At 35.8% G+C, this 20,320-nt stretch overlaps 1 protein-coding gene across 1 annotated transcript in view; it reads left to right on the top strand.

Annotated features, from left to right (window-relative positions):
* pitpnm3 (PITPNM family member 3) overlaps positions 1 to 20,320 on the top strand; it is a 280,043-nt gene that overhangs the window by 1,503 nt on the left and 258,220 nt on the right. The gene's annotated exons all lie outside the window — the stretch shown is intronic.

Raw genomic sequence — 20,320 nt, 5'->3', positions numbered from 1 at the left:
GACGTTTAACATTTAACAAGCTTTTAACATAATGTAAGAGGTTAGCATTATGTTCAATCCCCAGAGCAGATCTGATGAAATAATAGACAATGTGCAAGACATCTGGGAACATCTTGAATGGATCATTTTGCAATTAGTGCTTTGAGGAATGTAAGGGATACAGTCTCAGCAATAAACCTCTGGTATGCTGTAATGAACATAGCTGTTGCCTACCTCTGAATAAGATTGAAAATTAGACAGTGATTGTGGACCCTGCACAAATGCATACATTTTAAAGACATTGTAGAAAGAAATGGATGCTAGCACGTTGTGTTGATGCTTGTGGTTAAATGTATTATTTGAAATAAAGACACATGTATAAAAAATAGCATTCTCAATCCTGTTTAATCCAGTTTTGGGTTGGGCTGCAGGAGGTGGAGCCTATTTTAGCAGCATAGCATGAAAGGCAGGAAAGAATCCCTGACAGGGGGGCAGTCCACTGCAGGGCCCACCCATGAACATACACTTGGCCAGTTTAAAAACTCCTGCAGTCCTGACAGTCACATCTTTGGATATGTGGGATGAAAACGGGAGTATCCAGGGAAAAACCCACGCAGACATGGGGAGAATGTATAAACAAAACATAGACAAAGTTTGGGTGTGGGATTTGAACCTACACCTTTTAGATTCAGTGAATCAGCAGCGCTAATTACAGGCTTAGTACATTTGTAATTTAAAAAAAAATCTAAATATTACATTAGCATGTGACATTTTAGTCCAATATACATCCAGCAATATATACAAAGTGATGGTAGGGAATGGCAAATGTTAATTTACATGCTCCGTAAAACTTGCTGTACATAAAACGTTAAGATTAAATTTATACAAACAGAGACCCATTCAGGCTGACATAACTATCAGCTGCTATACAGGTATATAGCTTTTCCTATAATTGTAGACAAAAAGAAACATTCAGAAATATTTAAAATCAAATTAAAATTTATTTGTCAAATACAATTATTCACACAGTGCAACTTGTTGTGAAATGCTTAGTTATGGAAGCTAATGAAAAAATATAAATATTAAAAAAAAAAAAGAGCAGGTCCAGCCTATTGTGTCCACAAATGCAACATGCTGATAGAAGTTTGTTTGTTCTGATGTTCCCCTGGTTGATGTCACCAACATGTTCAGACCAGAATGATTCTTCAATAAAGGATTGAAACAGAGTGAATGATTTCTGTTGCTGAGTTAATAAACATTAATCAAGATGATGAACCTTACGTCCCTAGGCAGTGATGTTGACAAATTCAGTCTGGGTAACACATTTTTGTTTTCCTATATAGTGGTCAATTTTTTAACATTATTCATTTGTGTAAATCTCCAGTTCCATTCCTGCATTTTCCATTCTGTCTGATTGTAACTGGTGAAAACCATCCATCATTAAAATAGCATCTAAAGTTAAGTTTAAGCCGGTTCTCTATGGTACACAAAATGCCACAGTACCGGAACTTGTTGTGATTTTCGATGTTCATCCAGTTTATGTAAAAGCAATTAAACATTCCACATTTATTGAGACAGGCCATTTTTCATCTTACTTTCATCCTCCTTCCTGATCTTCATTCTTTCCATCTTCTAATGAGCTGTTCCTGCGATAAGGTGTAATACAGCATCTTAATTGGCAGTGACTACACTGCTACCAGGTGAATGTTTAATATATCCCACTTTATGTTCCTCAGTCTCTTACATTGTCATATATTACAGGTGTTATCAATATTATAGATGTAGCCTTTAGATCCTTCTGATCCTCTATGTTCACCCTGTGACATTTCTCTAGTTCACAGATTGTCCAAAGGCAGTTGAGATGGACTGATGCTTGGGTCTGTGAGGATAGCAGCATGTATTCCATTGAAAAATCTATTTAAAAATTGATCCTAATGTTAATTAATAAATTAATAATAGAAAAATGGTATAAGAGTCCATTAGAGGACACACTCAGATACACTGTCAGTTATATCAGGACAGTTTCGAAATACCAGTTAATCTAACATACATATATGCAAATTTTTTCTTCCTGCATCTAATATAGGTTAGGCTAATTGACAACTAGAGAGTGATCTTAGGTGTATGCTTGCATGTGTGTGCTCTGAGATGGACTGGTGCACTGTTTAGGGTTTGTTTCTACCTTGTAAGCCACAGCCAGGTAGGGACTGGGCTTAAAAATTCACCTAAATTCTTGACAACACTAACTGGGCATCTTTGTGCTGTTGTTACACAGACAGGTAGATGTCAAGCAACTTGCATAATGTCATCAGTCTTGCTTACAAAAGTGCATTATATTTTTCTTCCCTTACACTTCCAGGCAGTTCTTACTGAAACATTTATCTAAATATTCTGCTTGCCATCCAAAGAAATAAACTTAACATTTCAGCCAGAAAAAAAAAAATTTTTGGACAATTTGAACTGCTTGACTTGATTAAGGGTGTACTTCGTTTAACATTTGGGTTGCAGTACTTCAGCAGTAAATATCGATTTTAAAGAAATGAAGAAGAGAGCAAAACCATCTGCTAGAAAAGAACAAGAAAAATTGCGTGATGGATTAAATATGCAGGCAGGGCAAAATGCTTTTATAGCTGATATTTATAGTCTTGGAAAGAAAGATATTCAAGGTGAGAGAACAGAGCTTGACCCTTTGTGACATGCTGATTTTATTGAATAAAACTCTGCTACTCTGACCAGGGTAAACATATGAAAAATGATTGACCATGGAAAGATATAGAATGTTTTTTCTGTCTCTCTCCCTTCATATTAACCAAATGGACCAGGAACAATGTTGTCCATGTTAAGTATCTCTACAAAATCTCTTCCTGAATATGTTGGTTAAAATAAATAATCCGGCTACAGTTGATCAACTGTAATAAATGTACATTTTTTGCATGAAGTAATAAAACATCTTTTAAATATTATTTCTATAGTATTGATTTTTCACCTGTCATTCCCCTATTTTTTAACAGCAATGTCTATTTAAATTTGACATTCCTACACATTGTATAGTGCAATGGAGGAAAGGAGTTTAAAGAACTGACATAGTATATATGTGTCTTCAGGTAATATTGTGCTGTGGCCAATAAAAATTAAAAATATACTTTGACATTACTGCAACCCTCTTTGCGCATTTCCTGCTTAAAACGTTCTGTTTACCTTTGCTAATAGTTTTTAAAGTGAGTTGGTGTAAGATGGTAGCAGAAATGTATTAGAGTATTTCGGTGCTAAACACCCAAAGGGCCATGTTGCATGTGGAAAATATGTTAATTGCCATGGTAATTGACTCAGTAGTGGGAAGAAAAGGTGTGCTCATTGACATTAGTTTAGAAAAGCAATTACTTTAATAAGCTTAGTGGTATGCATTAAAGCTGATGTTTACTTTAATATGTGCTTCTTCTATTTCATACTTCTAGATGTCACTTTACTCTGAAAATGTGATTAAATAAGCTTTTCAGCAAATACAGTATATTTTCTCCTTGATTGATCTTGTTGTTTCTAATAAGCATTGCTTTTTCTGCATAGCAGAATAATAAAGGCTGTTTCATGATCAAGATGTTAAAAAAGTTTCAGTTTTTTATGCAAAGTTTTGTTTTAACCTTAAATAACTAATAACATGTATAGAACTGTTTGATTTTTTTCTGAAAAAGTTAAATATAACTAATATTATATATTTTTAGGACATCTGGACATCTGAACTGCACGTAGCATTAAATATTACTCTTTAAATATTCTTGGCCACTACCAAAATATAAGCTGTACCTCCTATAGTTACGCCTGAAGTACGTTAGCTGCTGATTGTACTTTAATGTATTTTTGTTGACATGTTTTAGACATCTGGTATATTAGACTACTACAGAATCATAAAATACAAGTTGAGGGATGTTAGACCACTTTGGGGGTGCTTTGCAGGTCTGATAACTACATCACAAAAAAGGTATATCAGCATTTGAACCTTTGCAGAGACAAATGATCAGTTGTATCCCAAACAGTTTTGCATGTCTTATTCTGACATGGCAAGGGTTACTGAAGTTCTTTAGTTTTAGATAGCGAGGACTATGATGGGACTTAATCCAAAATATCTCTTCCTGCTAAATAGTTAAATAACTACTCAATAAACAAATTAAATGCCATCAAAAAGCCATTAAGGTCATTTTCAAGGAAAGATTGAAGACATTCTTAATAGACCGAAGAAATACTCTTTGGTTATCTTTTAAAACCTGTCTTTAAGACATGCTGAGACAACTAAGTCATCATACAATCACATGAGTCTGAAACACTGAATGGTGTGCTCCGCTTTGTGCTCGATTTTTTAATTATAACATAATACAGACAGGAACCTATTACAAAGAGTGCATCAGAGTCCCCACACGTTGCTTGATGCACAGCATTAGTTGATAGTAGTCTCTGCCACTAATGGAGTTTTCTTGTTTTTCCAGTCAGCAGGAGAGAAGGAATTTGCAAGATTGTGGTTTAAAGTTCGAGATAGGGTTTGATTTGTGGCAGGGACTGCATATACAGTATGTTGTTAATTTTTTTTTTTTAGAACCAGACAGACCATCACTGCAATTGGCAATTACTTGCTGGAAATCGTAACTGAGTGAGGTGAAAGCCTGCTTAATAGCTCTGTAGTATCATTGCCTTCTAGAGGGATGCCAACTGTGAAGGATGCAGCATTAACCCAGTATATATGTAGTATAATTATAATGGTTTCTTTTGGATGTAACAAAGGATGCAGCTACAGTAGAATTTAAAGTATTGTGGAAGAACTGATTATGTGAAGTAGAAAAATAGTTGCAACAGAAATGACTGTTCATAACTAGTTCATATTTGTGAAAGTCTTTCAATTAAGCCTGTAACATTCTGGATTTAGTTTCCTCATTACTTTTTGCTGGCTTACAATTTTGTTTATCTAAGCATTCAAACATGAGAAAAACTAACTATTTGTATTATGTAAGTTTATTGATCATCATACCTATGTAGAGCATCAAGTAAAGCTCAATCACTAGAATTCTGATAACGTCTTACATTCAAGTTCTAAACTGCAAGGTTGCCCGTTCAGTTTCTACCTTCAAGCCTTTGTGTCACTGTTAGCAAATCACTTAACTTGCCTGTGCCCCAAATGTAAAAATATATGTAAACAATTGCAGTACGTAACTATATTTGTAAATTGCATTGAGGGGGGTTTCCTGCAGAAACCATATGAAATGAAGGCTGGTTGTTTAAAAGGTGTATTGTTAAAGACAGCATGCTTGGCAACAGTAGAAAAGTCCTAATTAAGTTTTTAAAGTACAAGCTTTGAAGAGGAGAATGGCTTTTATCTTGGACTTCAGGTCTCATGTTGATAGGTAGTGCATTTCTTTTTTTAAAAATTTAATGATGTGTGCCCCAGGGAAGTAGCTCAAAGAAAAAAGAAATTAACAGATTTTTGTACCTCTGCTCTGTTCTACAGTCATGGAGGACCCTTTACAATGAACATATGAATTCTCTGTTATTCAACATATATTATGTTTCTCTTTAAGGTGTTTTAAAATTTCAGATTTATTTTAGTTCATTTTAACATACAACAGTGCAATTTCATTTACAAGCTCAAAACACTGCACACATTAAAAACAGTGCATTTTAAAAAGAATTAAAAATATAAAAAGCACAATACAAAGCACAAAACATTATTCAAGTTGTTCACAAAATACACATTTAGCGCAGAGGCTTGTTATAATCAACAGTCAGTCATATACAGTATCTTTCATCTTAGGTGAAATTAGAATATCATCCCTCTCCTGGTCGAAGTTTCTTTTCTCTTTTCAGTTGTAACTGGTCTACTAATATATACCAGAGTACTGTTACCCATCTAATTGCAGATTGGAAGTCAGGTTGCTTAGTTACAGAATTTTATGTTAAAAGACACCATCTTAAGCATTCAACTTCAATTCATATCAAGCTGGATGTGGTAGTGTCCTAATTTGAAATTATTCATCATGTCTCTGGACTATACAGTCTGGAACTGGTCAGGTTTTATGACCGCCCCACATCCTTGGGTTACCTATTTTGCTTCTATATAGAAAAGCTGTTTAGCTCCTCTAATTTCAGTCTGGCACAGTGCCCTCCTACCTTCTTTCTTTCCCTTTTCTTGGAATAACTTTTTTATTATTATTATTATGCATTTTTTTCAACTTGTCCTGTCTGTTTGTCTGTGTCAAATTTTGCAATCAATTTTTTACCCATTTTTAGTAAATACACATATATATAGAGTCTTTAGCCAACACAAACACATGAATTAGCAGTATTGGTCAAATGGTTAGCATGTTGGACTTTCAATCAAACGTACGAAGGTTCAAGACCAATGTAGACAAATTAATTTAAAAAAATCATAATTTTGATTAATTGATATGGAGGTTTTGTCAAATGACTTCAATATGACAGTTAACCAGCATTGGTTAAGTGATTAGCCTGTTGGACATTAAATCAAATTGTCGAATGTTCAAGACCAATGCACACAATAATTTTTTTTTTAATTTTACCAATTTTTCATCATTTACAGTATATACAAATTTGGCAAAATACTCTGTTCAGTGATTTGGCGATATTGGCTCAGTGGATAAAGTGTTGGGCTTTTCTAAGAAAGATTGAAAGTTTGATTCTCCTATAGACAAATGCAGAATCCCAGTACTTCAAACCAGTTAAGGTTTCACCATGGTTAAGATTTTCTGAAATGAGAAATGAACATGAATGAGTGTTAACGTTTCACTTTAAGATCGTAGGTTCGATTGCACTCTGTCACTAATGTCATTTCTGTCTGTTCTGTCTAAACACCTTCCCATCCATGTCAAAGTTTTTGTAACGTGCCGAGGACTGTGTGTCATTAGGGTATATAAAAATATATAAAAGATTTTAAAGTGACATGATTTTATTCAAAAATGCACTATAAAGTAATTTTTTTTTCTTGTACTAAGATTTTGTTGTTCATATATCACTACAAATAAACTCGTGGGGCGCTCCCACAAAAGAATTAATTCAATTAAAATGCATAAATTCCTTAAATGATTAAAATTAACTCTTGCAACTTGAAAACTTCTCCAAATATAACCATTATCCTACATACTTTAATCAACTTTTATATGATGTGTCATTTTCTTTCCATAGTTATACTGGTTAGAAATTTCACTTTAATGAATCTATACATTTTAATTGAATTAAATTAATTCTATTATGGGTGCCTGGCAATTTTATTTTTAGTCACATATGACCAACAAAATATTAGTACAAAAAAATGTATTTATTACTTTATAGTGCATTTTTGAATAAAATCATGTCACTTAAAAATAATTTTTTACATATTTTTAACAATGTCAACCTTTCCCTGAAATTACCTTAATTATTAACACATCCAACTTAAATTTCCTCAGTCAATATTTGATCTCTGATTAAGTTTGCAGATAATTTGCTATTTGATTCAAGTTGCTAGTGAGTGTTTCCTTTTTCCACATATATTACACTGTCCTCTATTTTTGTCTTTCTGGATCCGTATATTTTGTTCTTTGTCTTTCTTTCTTTCTGTTAAGATTTTTCTTCAATACACCTTACTTCATATTAGCAGAAGCTTCTCTGTCTTCCAAAGCTACTCCTTGCTTTTTGCTGAAAAACTCTGGAATTAGGAATGAAGGACAAATGGTAATCTGTCTTTACAATTTTATCCACCTGAAGTGCCAGCTTGGTGTTGTTTAGTAGAACATCCATTAAATCTTCTAAAGACTTGAATAAAGTTGTATTTTTCTTCAATTTTGAGTAAAATTATTTTTTTTGTACAGTGCTCTTCACTGCGTACCAACACAAAGAACGTATAGTTTCCTTCTATAAATCAATAACAAAGTAATTTGTAATCATTTACATATATTCACTTTCATTAGGTTACATGCTAAGTAAGACAGAGAATTTAGATCTAATTAAAGTAATATTATGATAATCATTGTAATTGAGATATAGCCAGAAATGGTGGAGAGATAAACAAGAACAGCATTTGTAGAGTAAATAAATTCTGCCCATAAACAGTTTAAAAACAAAAAGTCAAAGTTCCTGTTCTGGAGACCACTTCCACCCACTCCAGGGAATTTTACAAAATATGTATATGTTTTGGGAAATCTAATATGAAGATTAAATACTTGCATCTTTAGGTTTCAACACTTGTACTGTCACTTCCTATGGATAGGAGTGCAGTTTGGCAAAGTAGTAATGGCATAAAGGAAACTAGGAAGAGAAACCGAATACAGGAAAGAGAATATAAGTTTATGATGATTGGATTTTTTTGCAGATGTTTAACAAATAGATGAAATATGAACAGCACATCAACTGCTTTATTCAGGGTATGCTAGACTGAAACATTGGATCTTCAGCACGGACTTAAATGCTGAAGAGTAACTGGGCATCACCAATATAAGCAGGCAGATTATTACACAGCTCTGTGGCCTTGTATCTAAAAGCTTGACACCCCGTCATTATTTTATGCATTTTGACACATTTTGATTAATATGTATGGATAGGTCCAGAAAACAAGGAGATCATAGCTCATTTAAAGCATAATGTCCTAGAAGGAGGATTGCAAAATCAGTTCTAGAGTTAACTGGAAGCCAACATAAAGACTTAAGGGCTAGAGTTATGTAATCATGCTTCCAAGTCCTTTAATAATTCTTGTAGTAACTTGGTGAATTAGCTGAAGGTATGGAGAGACTAGAGCAGAATCAGAAATCAATTAATTATGTAATCGATAAATTATATAAATAGGCCGGGAGTTGTTTCATGAATTATGTTTATTTTCATTTTTGTTTTTGTGTTTTTCAATTATTTTGTTGTTGGAGATGTTCATTAAAAAAGGGAGCAGACCGCCAAATACCACCAGCCAGAGCAGAGATCAAATTTATAAAACTTGGGAACATTCAAGGCTCTTATTGTGCATATGCATCTTTCCACACAAACGTCAACATTTATGAAAGAAAACATCTTGGGAGAATTTGCGTGCATTTGTGTGCAACTGTGGCCCATCGGTATGTAACATTTCAGAGAAATTGGGAAATGATGAATTCCTTGATCAAGTAGCGAAAAGCAGCCACATAGTGACTTACGCATATAATAATTCATAACGCTAAGTTGCTATTAGAACATGCATTGACTTGACAAACATATTACATCTAAAAAGAGACAAATATGATGGATAGACTATTTTAGTTCCCTTTTAGGGGGTCAATGCTGCACATTTCTACTGAAGAACATTTTTTTTGTCAGTTTATATATAGGCTATAAGTTATCAGTTTTTGGGGAACTGACTGACAGATCAGCAGCATCTTAGCCAAGCTTCGCTCTATCATGTCTGCTTTGCTGGCGCTAACTGAGCTCCAAGGTGCTAAATCCAGTTTTCATATGGTCTGGTTGTTCATACATTAAACATAGCATTTTTTGCCAATATTTGTTAAAATGCAATTTGCAGCAGCTTACCTAACTTAATCGGGGCTCTTTCCTTCATTCATATTGCAATAAGGGCATATAGTGAGAATGAAGCTGCTATTTATAACTGTAAGGAGTTAGATTCTATTAACGCCTATATTCCGCGAGCCCTCTCCCTTGTACTCTCCCTGATCTGGCATGGTTGGTGAGTAAGTCCTTACTTTCTTAGTTGACTAGGATTAAGACTTTCTTAGCTGACTATGTATTGCTCAGTTGGAGTTAGTTTATGGGTTCTGGCTAACATGGTGGTGGTTGATATTGCTTTTTCTGTTGATGATTACCTACTCTTCAACACTATTATGTGCTTACAGTATGCACTCCAGACTGGATGCGGTAACATACGGCTTATGCATGAAGCTTGCCATTGCTTGTCTGCGGTATATACACTGCTCCTCTCTGCGTCATTTTAATATTACCTCTGCATCCGCTGGCACTATCTCCACGATTTGGTCTGTTAGACCTGTTTTTTCAAAAAAACTATCTGCAGGATGATGAAGTATGCAGATGAATTGGTTGAGACACCTGCCGCAGTTACCAGACTGGAGTAACCAAAGATTACAATCTGATTTAATTCTCCACTGTGCGCTCCTGAACTGCATATCGTTAACAAAAAAAACTACTTTCCTCAACGACTTATCTACTTCTAAAAAACTGGGCATGCTGTTCCTTGTAGAAACGTGGCAAAATCTAGGTGATTACTTACAACTAAATCTGCTTATCACTGCTGGTTATAGTTATTTGTCTAAACCCCGTCTGATGGGCCGAGGTGGTGGATTGGCAGTGGTTCATTGTGATTGTCTCAAAGCAACCACTGTTGATTTTCACAACATTACGTCTTTTGAATACATGGTTGTTAAAATCACTGGAAAGGCTTTGCTGCACATTATCCACATGCTGCTCTTAACTGGTTCAGGTCATATCTAACTGGTAGACACTTTTCAGTGACTTTAAATTCCTCTTTTTCGTCTACTGCTCCTCTTAAATGTGGTGTTCCTCAGGGATCCATTTTGGGTCCTATCTTATTCTCTATATACCTTCACCCTATTGGAGCTATTTTTAGGGAATTTAACATTTCTTTTCACTGCTATGCTGATGATACACAGGTTTATATTCCCATCTGCAACTCTGCAATAAATCAACTGCACAACTGTCTTTCTGAACTAAGATCCTGGATGGCTAATAATTTTTTTGATCTGAATCAAAATAAAACGGAGGTGCTTATAGTGGGTCCATCAGCTAAAGCCCAAATTGGTCTTGGACTTCTCGGCTCTTTTTGTTTTTTGCAAACCTCAAGTCCGCAATCTAGGTGTTATCTTTGACAATAACCTTTCTTTTGAGAAACAAGTTAATTCTGTAGTCAAGAGTTGCTTTTTCCAGCTTTGTCTATTAGGTAAAATCAAGCCTTTTTTATCTTCTAGGGATCTTGAGAAATCTACTCATGCTTTTATCTTTTCTCGCCTTGATTACTGCAACTCGCTGTATTCTGGGATTAGCAAATCCCTGATACTCAGGTTACAGTTGGTCCAGAATGCTGCCGCTCGCTTTCTGGTTGGGGCAAGAAAGTATGACTCTGTTTCTCCAATATTAGCTTCTTTACACTGGCTGCCTGTCATTTTTTGAATTTATTTTAAAATCTTGTTGCTAGTTTTTAAATCTTTACATGGGCTTGCTTCTGCCTGTTTATCCGAATTATGTGTTTTACACCAGCCATCCAGAGTGCTTAGATCTTCTGGTCAGTTGTCTCTTGTTGTCCCTCGTACCAAGTGTAAAAGTAAGGGGGACAGGGCTTTTGCAGCTGCTACTCTTCGCCTGTGGAACTCTTTACCTCATCACATAAAGGAGTCGTCTACAATTGAACTGTTTAAAACAAGATTAAAGACTCATTTCTATTCACTTCCATTCCGTGACCTTCAGTAGTACTGATGGTTTCCTCATTGTGATTATGTAACATTATTTCTATTTATTATTTATTTTATTTATGTTCATTTATTTTATTTCTATTTATGTTATTCATGTTAATTGTATGTTTTTCTTTAATTCTATTATTGTAAAGCACTTTGGCCACAGCATTCCAATGTTGTTTTAAATGTGCTATATAAATAAAGTTGACATTGACCTTGACATTATATTAATTTACAGGACTCTTAAACTTCAACCGGATTTTTTCGCTCATCTTTATGAAATACTCACTCTTGTCTGTGGCACGTCTACTGCAGTTATTTTGCTTGGTGACCTTAATATTTATGTGGATACTGACTGTCCATCTGCTTGTGAGCTGCGTTCTGTACTGGATTGTTTCAGTTTTGTGCAGCATGTTGGTTTTTCAACCCATGCTAAGGGCCATATTATGGATCTTGTACATTCTACTGGTCTGCAGAATGTTTGTACATCTGGTTCTGTTATCGGTATCTCAGATCACAAACTGATTGAATTTAGTTTCACTTATCCCCTGCCTAAAATAAGTCTAAAATCTAAAATAACCTGTCGTAATATTTAGACTATATATCAGTTATCCTTTTCTATGTCTGTCGGTGCTTCCTGTCTCCGTGATGTTTCTGGGTTGTTTTGCCCTATGCAGATTTTGTCTCTATATAATTTCCACATTGTCACAAATTTTGGATCATTATGCACCTTTTAAATCCTTGATTGTTCCTACTACCCGGACCTCTCCATGGTTTACAGCAGAATTGCGTACAATGAAACAAACTGGTTGCCGCTTCAAAAGGCTCTGGAAGAAGACTGGTCTGGCTGTTCATGCCCTGCCTTACACTGAACACCTGAAGGAATGCAGACGTGCCTTATTGGCTGTATGTTCAAAGTACTATTCTACCCGTATTGACTTTGGTATTTGTCACCCTAGATCTCTTTTTAACACTAGAATTACCAAAGCTTACGAAAAAACTCGTAAATCCGTCTCACCTTAAATCCGCTCGCATGTCTCCATTCAGCGTCTTTTGTCTTGTAAATGTGTCGATAAGCCCAAGGAGCAAGCAGCCTGCTAGCCCATCCTCCCACTGCCACAGAAACTGCACAAACCTCTCCCAACTGAAGCCTTGTTTATCAGGGAGTCAAGTGCTTAGAGCTGTATAGGCTAAAAAATATATTGTTATTTGGAACACATGCATTTCATGTGTGTTCCGTATCTACAAAGATCTATGTGAGTGTAGCATGACAGAAATGTTGAACACATATCTAAAAGACAAACTTTTTTCATGTTTTAGTACAAAATTTTGACATGAAGTGTATAATGTGTGAAGACTGAAGTCCAAATATCAAATAAGCACTTTCACAAAAGGTACAAATATAACAGAATAAATGCGCTTAGAAGTAAAAGTACTCGAAATGTATAAAGTTACACCAACACAGAGCGTGTTTTATGGTCATTGTTATCCTCAAACCTGTCCCAGTGCCTCTCGTTTTTTTAAATTTCAGTACAAGTACACGGTATATCAATGGGCACCTTCCATTTCACACATTTCCATTTTTTTTTATAACCCAGGATCACACCCAAACCTGATTACATTACAGATGTTAATATATACCTCAATAGTTTACTTTGTCTCTTGGCATTCCTATTTTTTCCAAACAAACACCTTGTAGATGCTCAGACCAGAATAATAGGCAATGCCTGATAACAAAGAACAATACAAATTTACTATAGAAATTGATAGATACTTCAAAAACAAAATATAATATACATACATCATGCCCAGAAACTGAACCCACAACTTCTTCTTTAAGGGCAGATATGCTAACCACTACATCACCACTTCTTGTTATTTTTTTTGGAAAAACATATTACTCCTTTTTATTTCTTCAGAGTTACACACTGGGCAAAATAAAATTATACCATAGTTTGTAAAGTTATTCTACATATGAGGTCCACTTCTACATTTATCTTCCACCTCAATCCCTTGATCTTGTTCAAATCATACAGTATGATGTACAGTATCAACTGAGCAGGTTTGGTAGTAGTGTAGTGGATAGCATACATGCCCATCATCCAAGAAGCCTGAGTTCAGTTCCCATTTATGACCTTAACTGTTTCCTGTATGAAAAATAAAATTATATATTTGTCAATATTGTACGCTGCTGCTCGTCAGGTTTTCAATGATGCTCACTTTGCTGCATATGCTTTACTTGTGTCAACAACAAAGTGATTCTAATTATTTCACTTAATACTTACTGTACATATTTGACATTTATATCTAAACTCTTGCTATTCAAAGTGAGAGGCTAAAAACATAGTCTCAATAACATCTCTCACACTTCAAAAAGAAGATGGGTGCAAAACAGATTGTTTTCCTATTGCCACCATATACTTGCTTTTCAAGTACAATAGGTGCATAGAATACAGATAAAGATTATTTCAAAAATATTTTTAAAAAAAACCTTACTATCTTTAACATAAATTGAACCCTTTGCTTTTCATTTAATGACCAGATTTCCTACCCACTACACCACAGCTTCTGAAGTTATTCCACATGAGATCCACATATACATTGATCTTCCACCTCAATCTCTTGATCTTTGTTCCAATCATACAGTATAATGTACAGTATCAACTGAGAAAGACCTACTGACCAGGGTTGGAGGTAGCATAGTGGATAGCATACATGCCCATCAACCAAGAGGCCCGAGTTCAATTCCCATTTATGACCTTAAATGTTTTCTGTAAGAAAAATAAACAAAAAATGTTATATAGTTGTCAATATTATACACTACTGCTCTTCAGGTTTTCAATGATGCACACTTTGCTGCATATTCTTTACTTGAGTCAACAACAAAGTGATTCTAATTATTTCACTAAAGACTTAAATATTCAACATTTATATCTAAAGTTTCCAGGATGAAATGCATGTGTGTGATAATACGTACAGTACAGTGGCTCTATGCATTATTCTGCAGTGTGTTTCCATTCACATTCGTTTACAGTTCTTTCTCACTTTTTACATATATTTTCTGAAACTACAGCTCATATTATACAAACTCTATACACAATAGCCACAAACACTCACACAACCCACACAACATGTTACACACCTGACAGCAAAGTACACACTGCATTCAAAACCATTCTCTTCTAAAAAAAATGGTTATTTTTGCATCAGAACTATACATACAAATGATCACATGAATAGCTTGTCCTAAACATCAACTACACACTGATAGGATAAATGATAAACACTACAATCCATTTTGCTATTTCAGTGTGCAGTGGCATTGTTGGTCAGTACCATACTTATTTTTGCAATCTGTTGGTCAGGAGCAAAGACAGGCTGCCTCTCCCTCTTTCAGGATCTTTTTGCAATTCTGAAAATACACACATTTACTCATTTTATTGTATTTCTTGTGAAATGTGCCACATCTCGCTCTGTATTTACCTTAAGTTTTGCTCTACCATTACTGTACCCATTTTAATTTTCAAAACATTACATTATGCCAGCCACTGTGAAATGTGACACACGGGGTCACACACATTGACCTGCTTCTCTCATGTTCAGGTCATGGTTGATGACATGGTCAACTAGTGTTGCCTTTATCTCATTTCACACTGTTTATCTCCTTAAAAGAACCCTTCCTCTTTCTCTGTCTATGAACCCCACCCCACTTGCCTCCTTGGTGCTACATAGGGTAGCAGGTAGTCACTGAAGCCTCTTCAGTTATATATCAAGCTGACTACTCACGTGGAGTAACAATGTGGAAACTCATTGGTTGTACCCTATCTGACAAGCGTGTCTAATTCATCCATTGTGTGCCTTTTCCCCTTATACGATACATGTACACTACAAAGGTACAATCTGTTATGATAGCGGGGTTGTAGCAGCAGGAGCCATAGCACTTCACTAACAGATAATCAATCAAGGCATGAGCTGGGAGAAGTTTGTGCACGGTCTGCGGCGGTGGGGGATGGAATAGCAGGCTGCCTGCTGCTTGTCTTAATCGGCACATTTACAGGATAATAGAAGCTGAGGGAGAGGTGCGAACGGATTTAAGGTGGGCCAGATCTATGAGTTTTTTTGTAGGCTCTGGTAATTCTAGTGTTAAGGGCAGGTACCCTACTCACTACACCAACTTTACAACTTTCAAAATTTTGTCAATCATAAAATGGTATCCATCTGCACCCAAAACAGACTAAAGGTGAGGAAAGAACTCAACACAAATATGAGGTAAAGTTAAACAATTAGCTGCTACTTCGGTCTCTTGTTCTTTATTCAAGTACAATAGTCTGAAGTACTGTATCAACTCAGACAGAAACCCAGGCCAGTTATGGTAGTGTAGTGGTTAGCTTAAATGGTTATCAACCAGGAAGTGTGAGTTCAATTCCAATATAAGACAGACAAATTTCTCTTTAATAACAAATGTCCACAAATGTACCTTCCATTAGTCCACACCCAGTCTGGTATTTTTTCCCATGATACACACTTAGCTGTGTAAATATCATTTGAATAAGCCTCATTCTACACTCACGGCACAATGACTTCCACAATCACAATGTGATTCTCGTTAGCTCAAAGCAAAAGAAACCATCCACATTTATCAGCACAATCATGATATTCACAGTAAGCAGCCACCAGAACCAATCATCAAGAATATCTCTTATAGTTCAAAAAGCAGAATAGACCACAATGCATGCAGATGGTACTTGAGGTGTTATGTATGAAGCTGATGGGATCATTGATGTACTACAGTAGAACTTGAAAGGGTTTACAGTTTAATTTAATTGTCATAGATTAGAAATCCTTCTTCTAACACTACTTATCAAGAAATAGGGATTCAGAGAAGATGGAGTGTATCCACACAAGTAATGGGAACAAGGAACAATCACTGAACAAGGCACCAGCCATTCCCAATGAGGACTCACACATCAAAGAAAAATTTAGCATCAACAGTTCAACGAACCTGCATGTCTATTGACTGTGAGAAGAAACCAGAGAATCTGGAGAAAACATGTAAATTCCACAAAGGGCACAACCAGTATTTGTATCTCACCACTGAATGGATTTCAAAATCCCCCTGTTACCAAAATAGCCTTTCCTTTTCCTCTCTGCTTCTGTCCTCTCTGACACCGTTGGTTTCCTCAGTGGTGCTCCATTGTGTAGCAGTCAACTACTGTAAATATAAAGAACCCTCTTCAGTTTCCTTTATATTCAGATGACTGCTCAATTGGAGTAACAATGTGGAAACATATTGGTTGAACCCTACCTGACAAGCGTGTCTAATTCATCCATTGTGTGCCTTTTCCCCTTGTACTGTATATGTATTGTTTGTTTCTTGTTTTCCTGGTGCTCGTGTCCGAGATGTGATGAGACGTGCGTCGGCAATCTACGAGAAGCACAGGAATAGGGCAGTTGGAGCAATTGTTTTGCATGCAGGCGTAAACAATATAAGGCACCGACAATCGGAAATCCTCAAGGCTGACTTCGCAGCATTAATTAAAGACACGAAGGAGAGGACCCCATCGTCAAAGATCTTCATTTCGGGTCTACTACCTCTCGTCAGATGATCAAACGAGTACTACAGTCGTCTGCTAGGATTAAACAACTGGCTGCAGGGCTTCTGCAAGAATCAAGACATCGGGTTCATCAACAACTGGGACCTCTTTTGGGAAAGACCGCGTTTCTTCAAGTGAGATGGCCTGCATCCGAACAGTTTCGGCGCCTGGGTCCTCTCCGAAAACATATCTAAGGTAATTCGTTTATCTTGACTATCTATCTCTGCTCTTAACCCCTTCCGAAATGCTACTGCTGTGCTAGGACATGATAATTGTTTAATAAAATCTTCCATAAAAGTGCACAACATAAATACTGTAATAACCAGTCTCAATACACGTAGAAAATATAGGCAATACGGCATAAACACCAATAATTTAATTAAAATTACTACTTTAGATGAACAATGTATTAAAACTATAAAAACAGATTATAGATTAAACAAAAAATACACACAGAGCAGCGCTAATAAAAATACCTTAGTTCCTGTTCCAAATATCAATAACGCACATAGAATTCATCTCTGCCCCTCCGAAACATTAAATATGGCACTATTAAATGCTAGAGCTTTAACTAACAAGACGTTTTTTATCAACGATCTTATTAGTGATAAAAAAATAGATTTATTGCACTAAGTGAAACGTGGCTTAGCTCAGATGGCGCAGCTGTTTTAATGGAATCTGCGCTTCCGGAATACAGTTTTACTCGTGCAGATCACCAAGAAAAAAGAGGTGGCGGCTTGGCAAACATTTACTCAAAACAGTTAAAATGTAAAGATGTCAGTTTTGGTGAATTCAAGTCCTTTGAGTATCTCGCCGTTGTTATTCATGGAGATTCTCACGTTCTAGTATTATCCGTGTATAGACCTCCAAAATTCAACGCGTCTTTTTTTGAGGAATTCTCTGACTTAATATCAATTTTAATTATGAACTATGACACACTCTTAATTTTCATATAGATAATCAGTGTGACCAAAAAGTAAAAGAATTTATGAACCTCCTGGACTCTTTTGATTTGAGACAGCTTGTTAATAAGCCTACACATAAAGCAGGTCGTACGTTAGACTTAGTGATTACTAAAGGACTAAAAGGTGATATAAAGCAGGTCATTGATACGGGTCTATCAGACCATTTTCTTCTACTTTTTAATATAGAAATAATGATAGAAAATACTCATGAGAAGAATATTGTTAAAAAACGCTTCTTTCACTCATCAGCAGCTTTAAAACTTACAAACATTCTAAGCAATCAGTCCGTTTATAGTGCCAACTATAATAGCGAGGATAATGTAAATAGTAAGGTGGAAAGATTTAATACTAAGGTGAGAGCTGCTGTTGACATAGTTGCACCTGAAAAGACAGTTAAAAAATCTTCTAGCATTGTTATACCATGGAAGACCCAAAGAATGTCTGATTTAAAGAGAACATGCCGTAGAGCTGAGCGTAAATGGAGGAAGACTAAACTAACTATCCACTATGAAATATTAAAAGTTAAAATAACAGAATACAATAACACAGTCCATCTTGAGAGGCGCTGCTGTTTCTCTAAGATTATAAATAACAATGCTAGTAATCCCAGAGTCTTATTCTCGACGATTGATCGTCTGTTAAACCCGGGTAACTCAAAGGAATGCCTCCTAAGTACTTCCAGTAAAACCTGTGAGGCTATTGCTGTATTTTTCAATAAAAAAATTATTGATATTAGAAATAACATAGTATACTGTATCTCCCCAACACTAAGGATCCTCCTAAACCCCAGTATTCCATTATAAACAAATTAAACTCTTTCACTAGGATAGCTTTACCTGATTTACATAAAATTATTTCTCAAATGAAACCCTCCACCTGCGTCCTTGACCCAATACGAACAAATTTTTTCAAAGAAGTATCGGGCGTGCTAATTGATAATGTTCTTGACATAGTAAATTCGTCATTAGATACGGGGGTCTTCCCAGACTGTCTTAAGACTGCTGTAGTTAAACCCCTACTTAAAAAAAATAATCTCGACCCCTCTGCTGTTGAAAATTTTAGACCCATCTCTAACCTGCCTTTCTTAAGTAAAATTCTAGAGAAGGCAGTCATTATGCAGTTAAATGAGCACCTCAATAAACATGCTGTTCTTAATAAATTTCAGTCAGGTTTTAGAACAAATCACAGCACAGAAATTGCGCTCGTTAAAGTAGTAAATGATTTGCGGGTAAATGCAGACAGAGGCCATTTATCTGTTCTCATCCTCTTAGATCTGAGTGCCGCATTTGACATCATTGATCATAATATTCTTAGAAATCGCCTTAGTCAATGGGTGGGCCTCTCTGGCAGGGTCTTAAATTGGTTTGAATCCTACCTGGCAGGGAGAAAAATTCTTTGTTAGTTGTGGTAATTACAACTCAAAGACACATGATATCCTATATGGTGTTCCACAAGGCTCTATCCTGGGTCTGCTGCTCTTCTCAATCTACATGCTTCCATTAGGTCAGATTATCTCAGGGCACAACGTGAGCTACCACAGCTATGCTGATGACACATAGCTGTATTTATCAATTGCACCTGATGACCCCGATTCTCTTGACTCACTAACACAATGTCTAACTTGTATCTCAGAATGGATGAATAGTAACGTTCTCAAGTTAAATAAAGAGAAAACTGAAATCTTAGTGATTGGCAATAATGGATACAATGAGGCTATTAGAAATAAACTGAATGCATTAGGATTAAAAGTCAAAACGGAGGTAAAAAGCTTAGGGGTAACTTTTGACTATAATCTAAATTTTAAATCGCATATTAATCAGATCACTAGGACAGCATTTTTTTACTTAAGAAACATAGCAAAAGTTAGACCTCTTATATCATTGAAAGATGCTGAGAAATTAGTTCACGCGTTTGTTTTCAGTCGACTAGATTACTGTAACGCACTCCTCTCAGGACTACCCAAAAAAGACATAAATCGTTTGCAACTAGTGCAGAATGCAGCTGCTAGAATCCTAACCAGGAAAAGAAAATCCGAGCACATTTCTCCAGTTTTGATGTCACTACACTGGTTACCTGTGTCATTCAGGATTGACTTTAAAATTCTGCTTATGATTTATAAAGCCTTAAATAATCTCGCCCCATCTTATATATCGGAATGTCTGACACCTTATATTCCAAATCGTAACCTCAGGTCCTCAAATGAGTGTCTCCTTAGAATTCCAAGAGCAAAACTTAAAAGAAGTGGTGAGGCGGCCTTCTGCTGTTATGCACCTAAAATCTGGAATAGCCTGCCAATAGGAATTCGCCAGGCTAATACAGTGGAGCACTTTAAAAAACTGCTGAAAAC

The sequence above is a fragment of the Erpetoichthys calabaricus genome, chromosome 8, assembly GCF_900747795.2.
Source record: "Erpetoichthys calabaricus chromosome 8, fErpCal1.3, whole genome shotgun sequence".
Classification (NCBI taxonomy): Eukaryota; Metazoa; Chordata; class Cladistia; order Polypteriformes; family Polypteridae; genus Erpetoichthys; species Erpetoichthys calabaricus.
The sequence above is the reverse complement of the archived record's forward strand: the minus strand, read 5'-3'. Positions and strand labels throughout refer to the sequence as shown.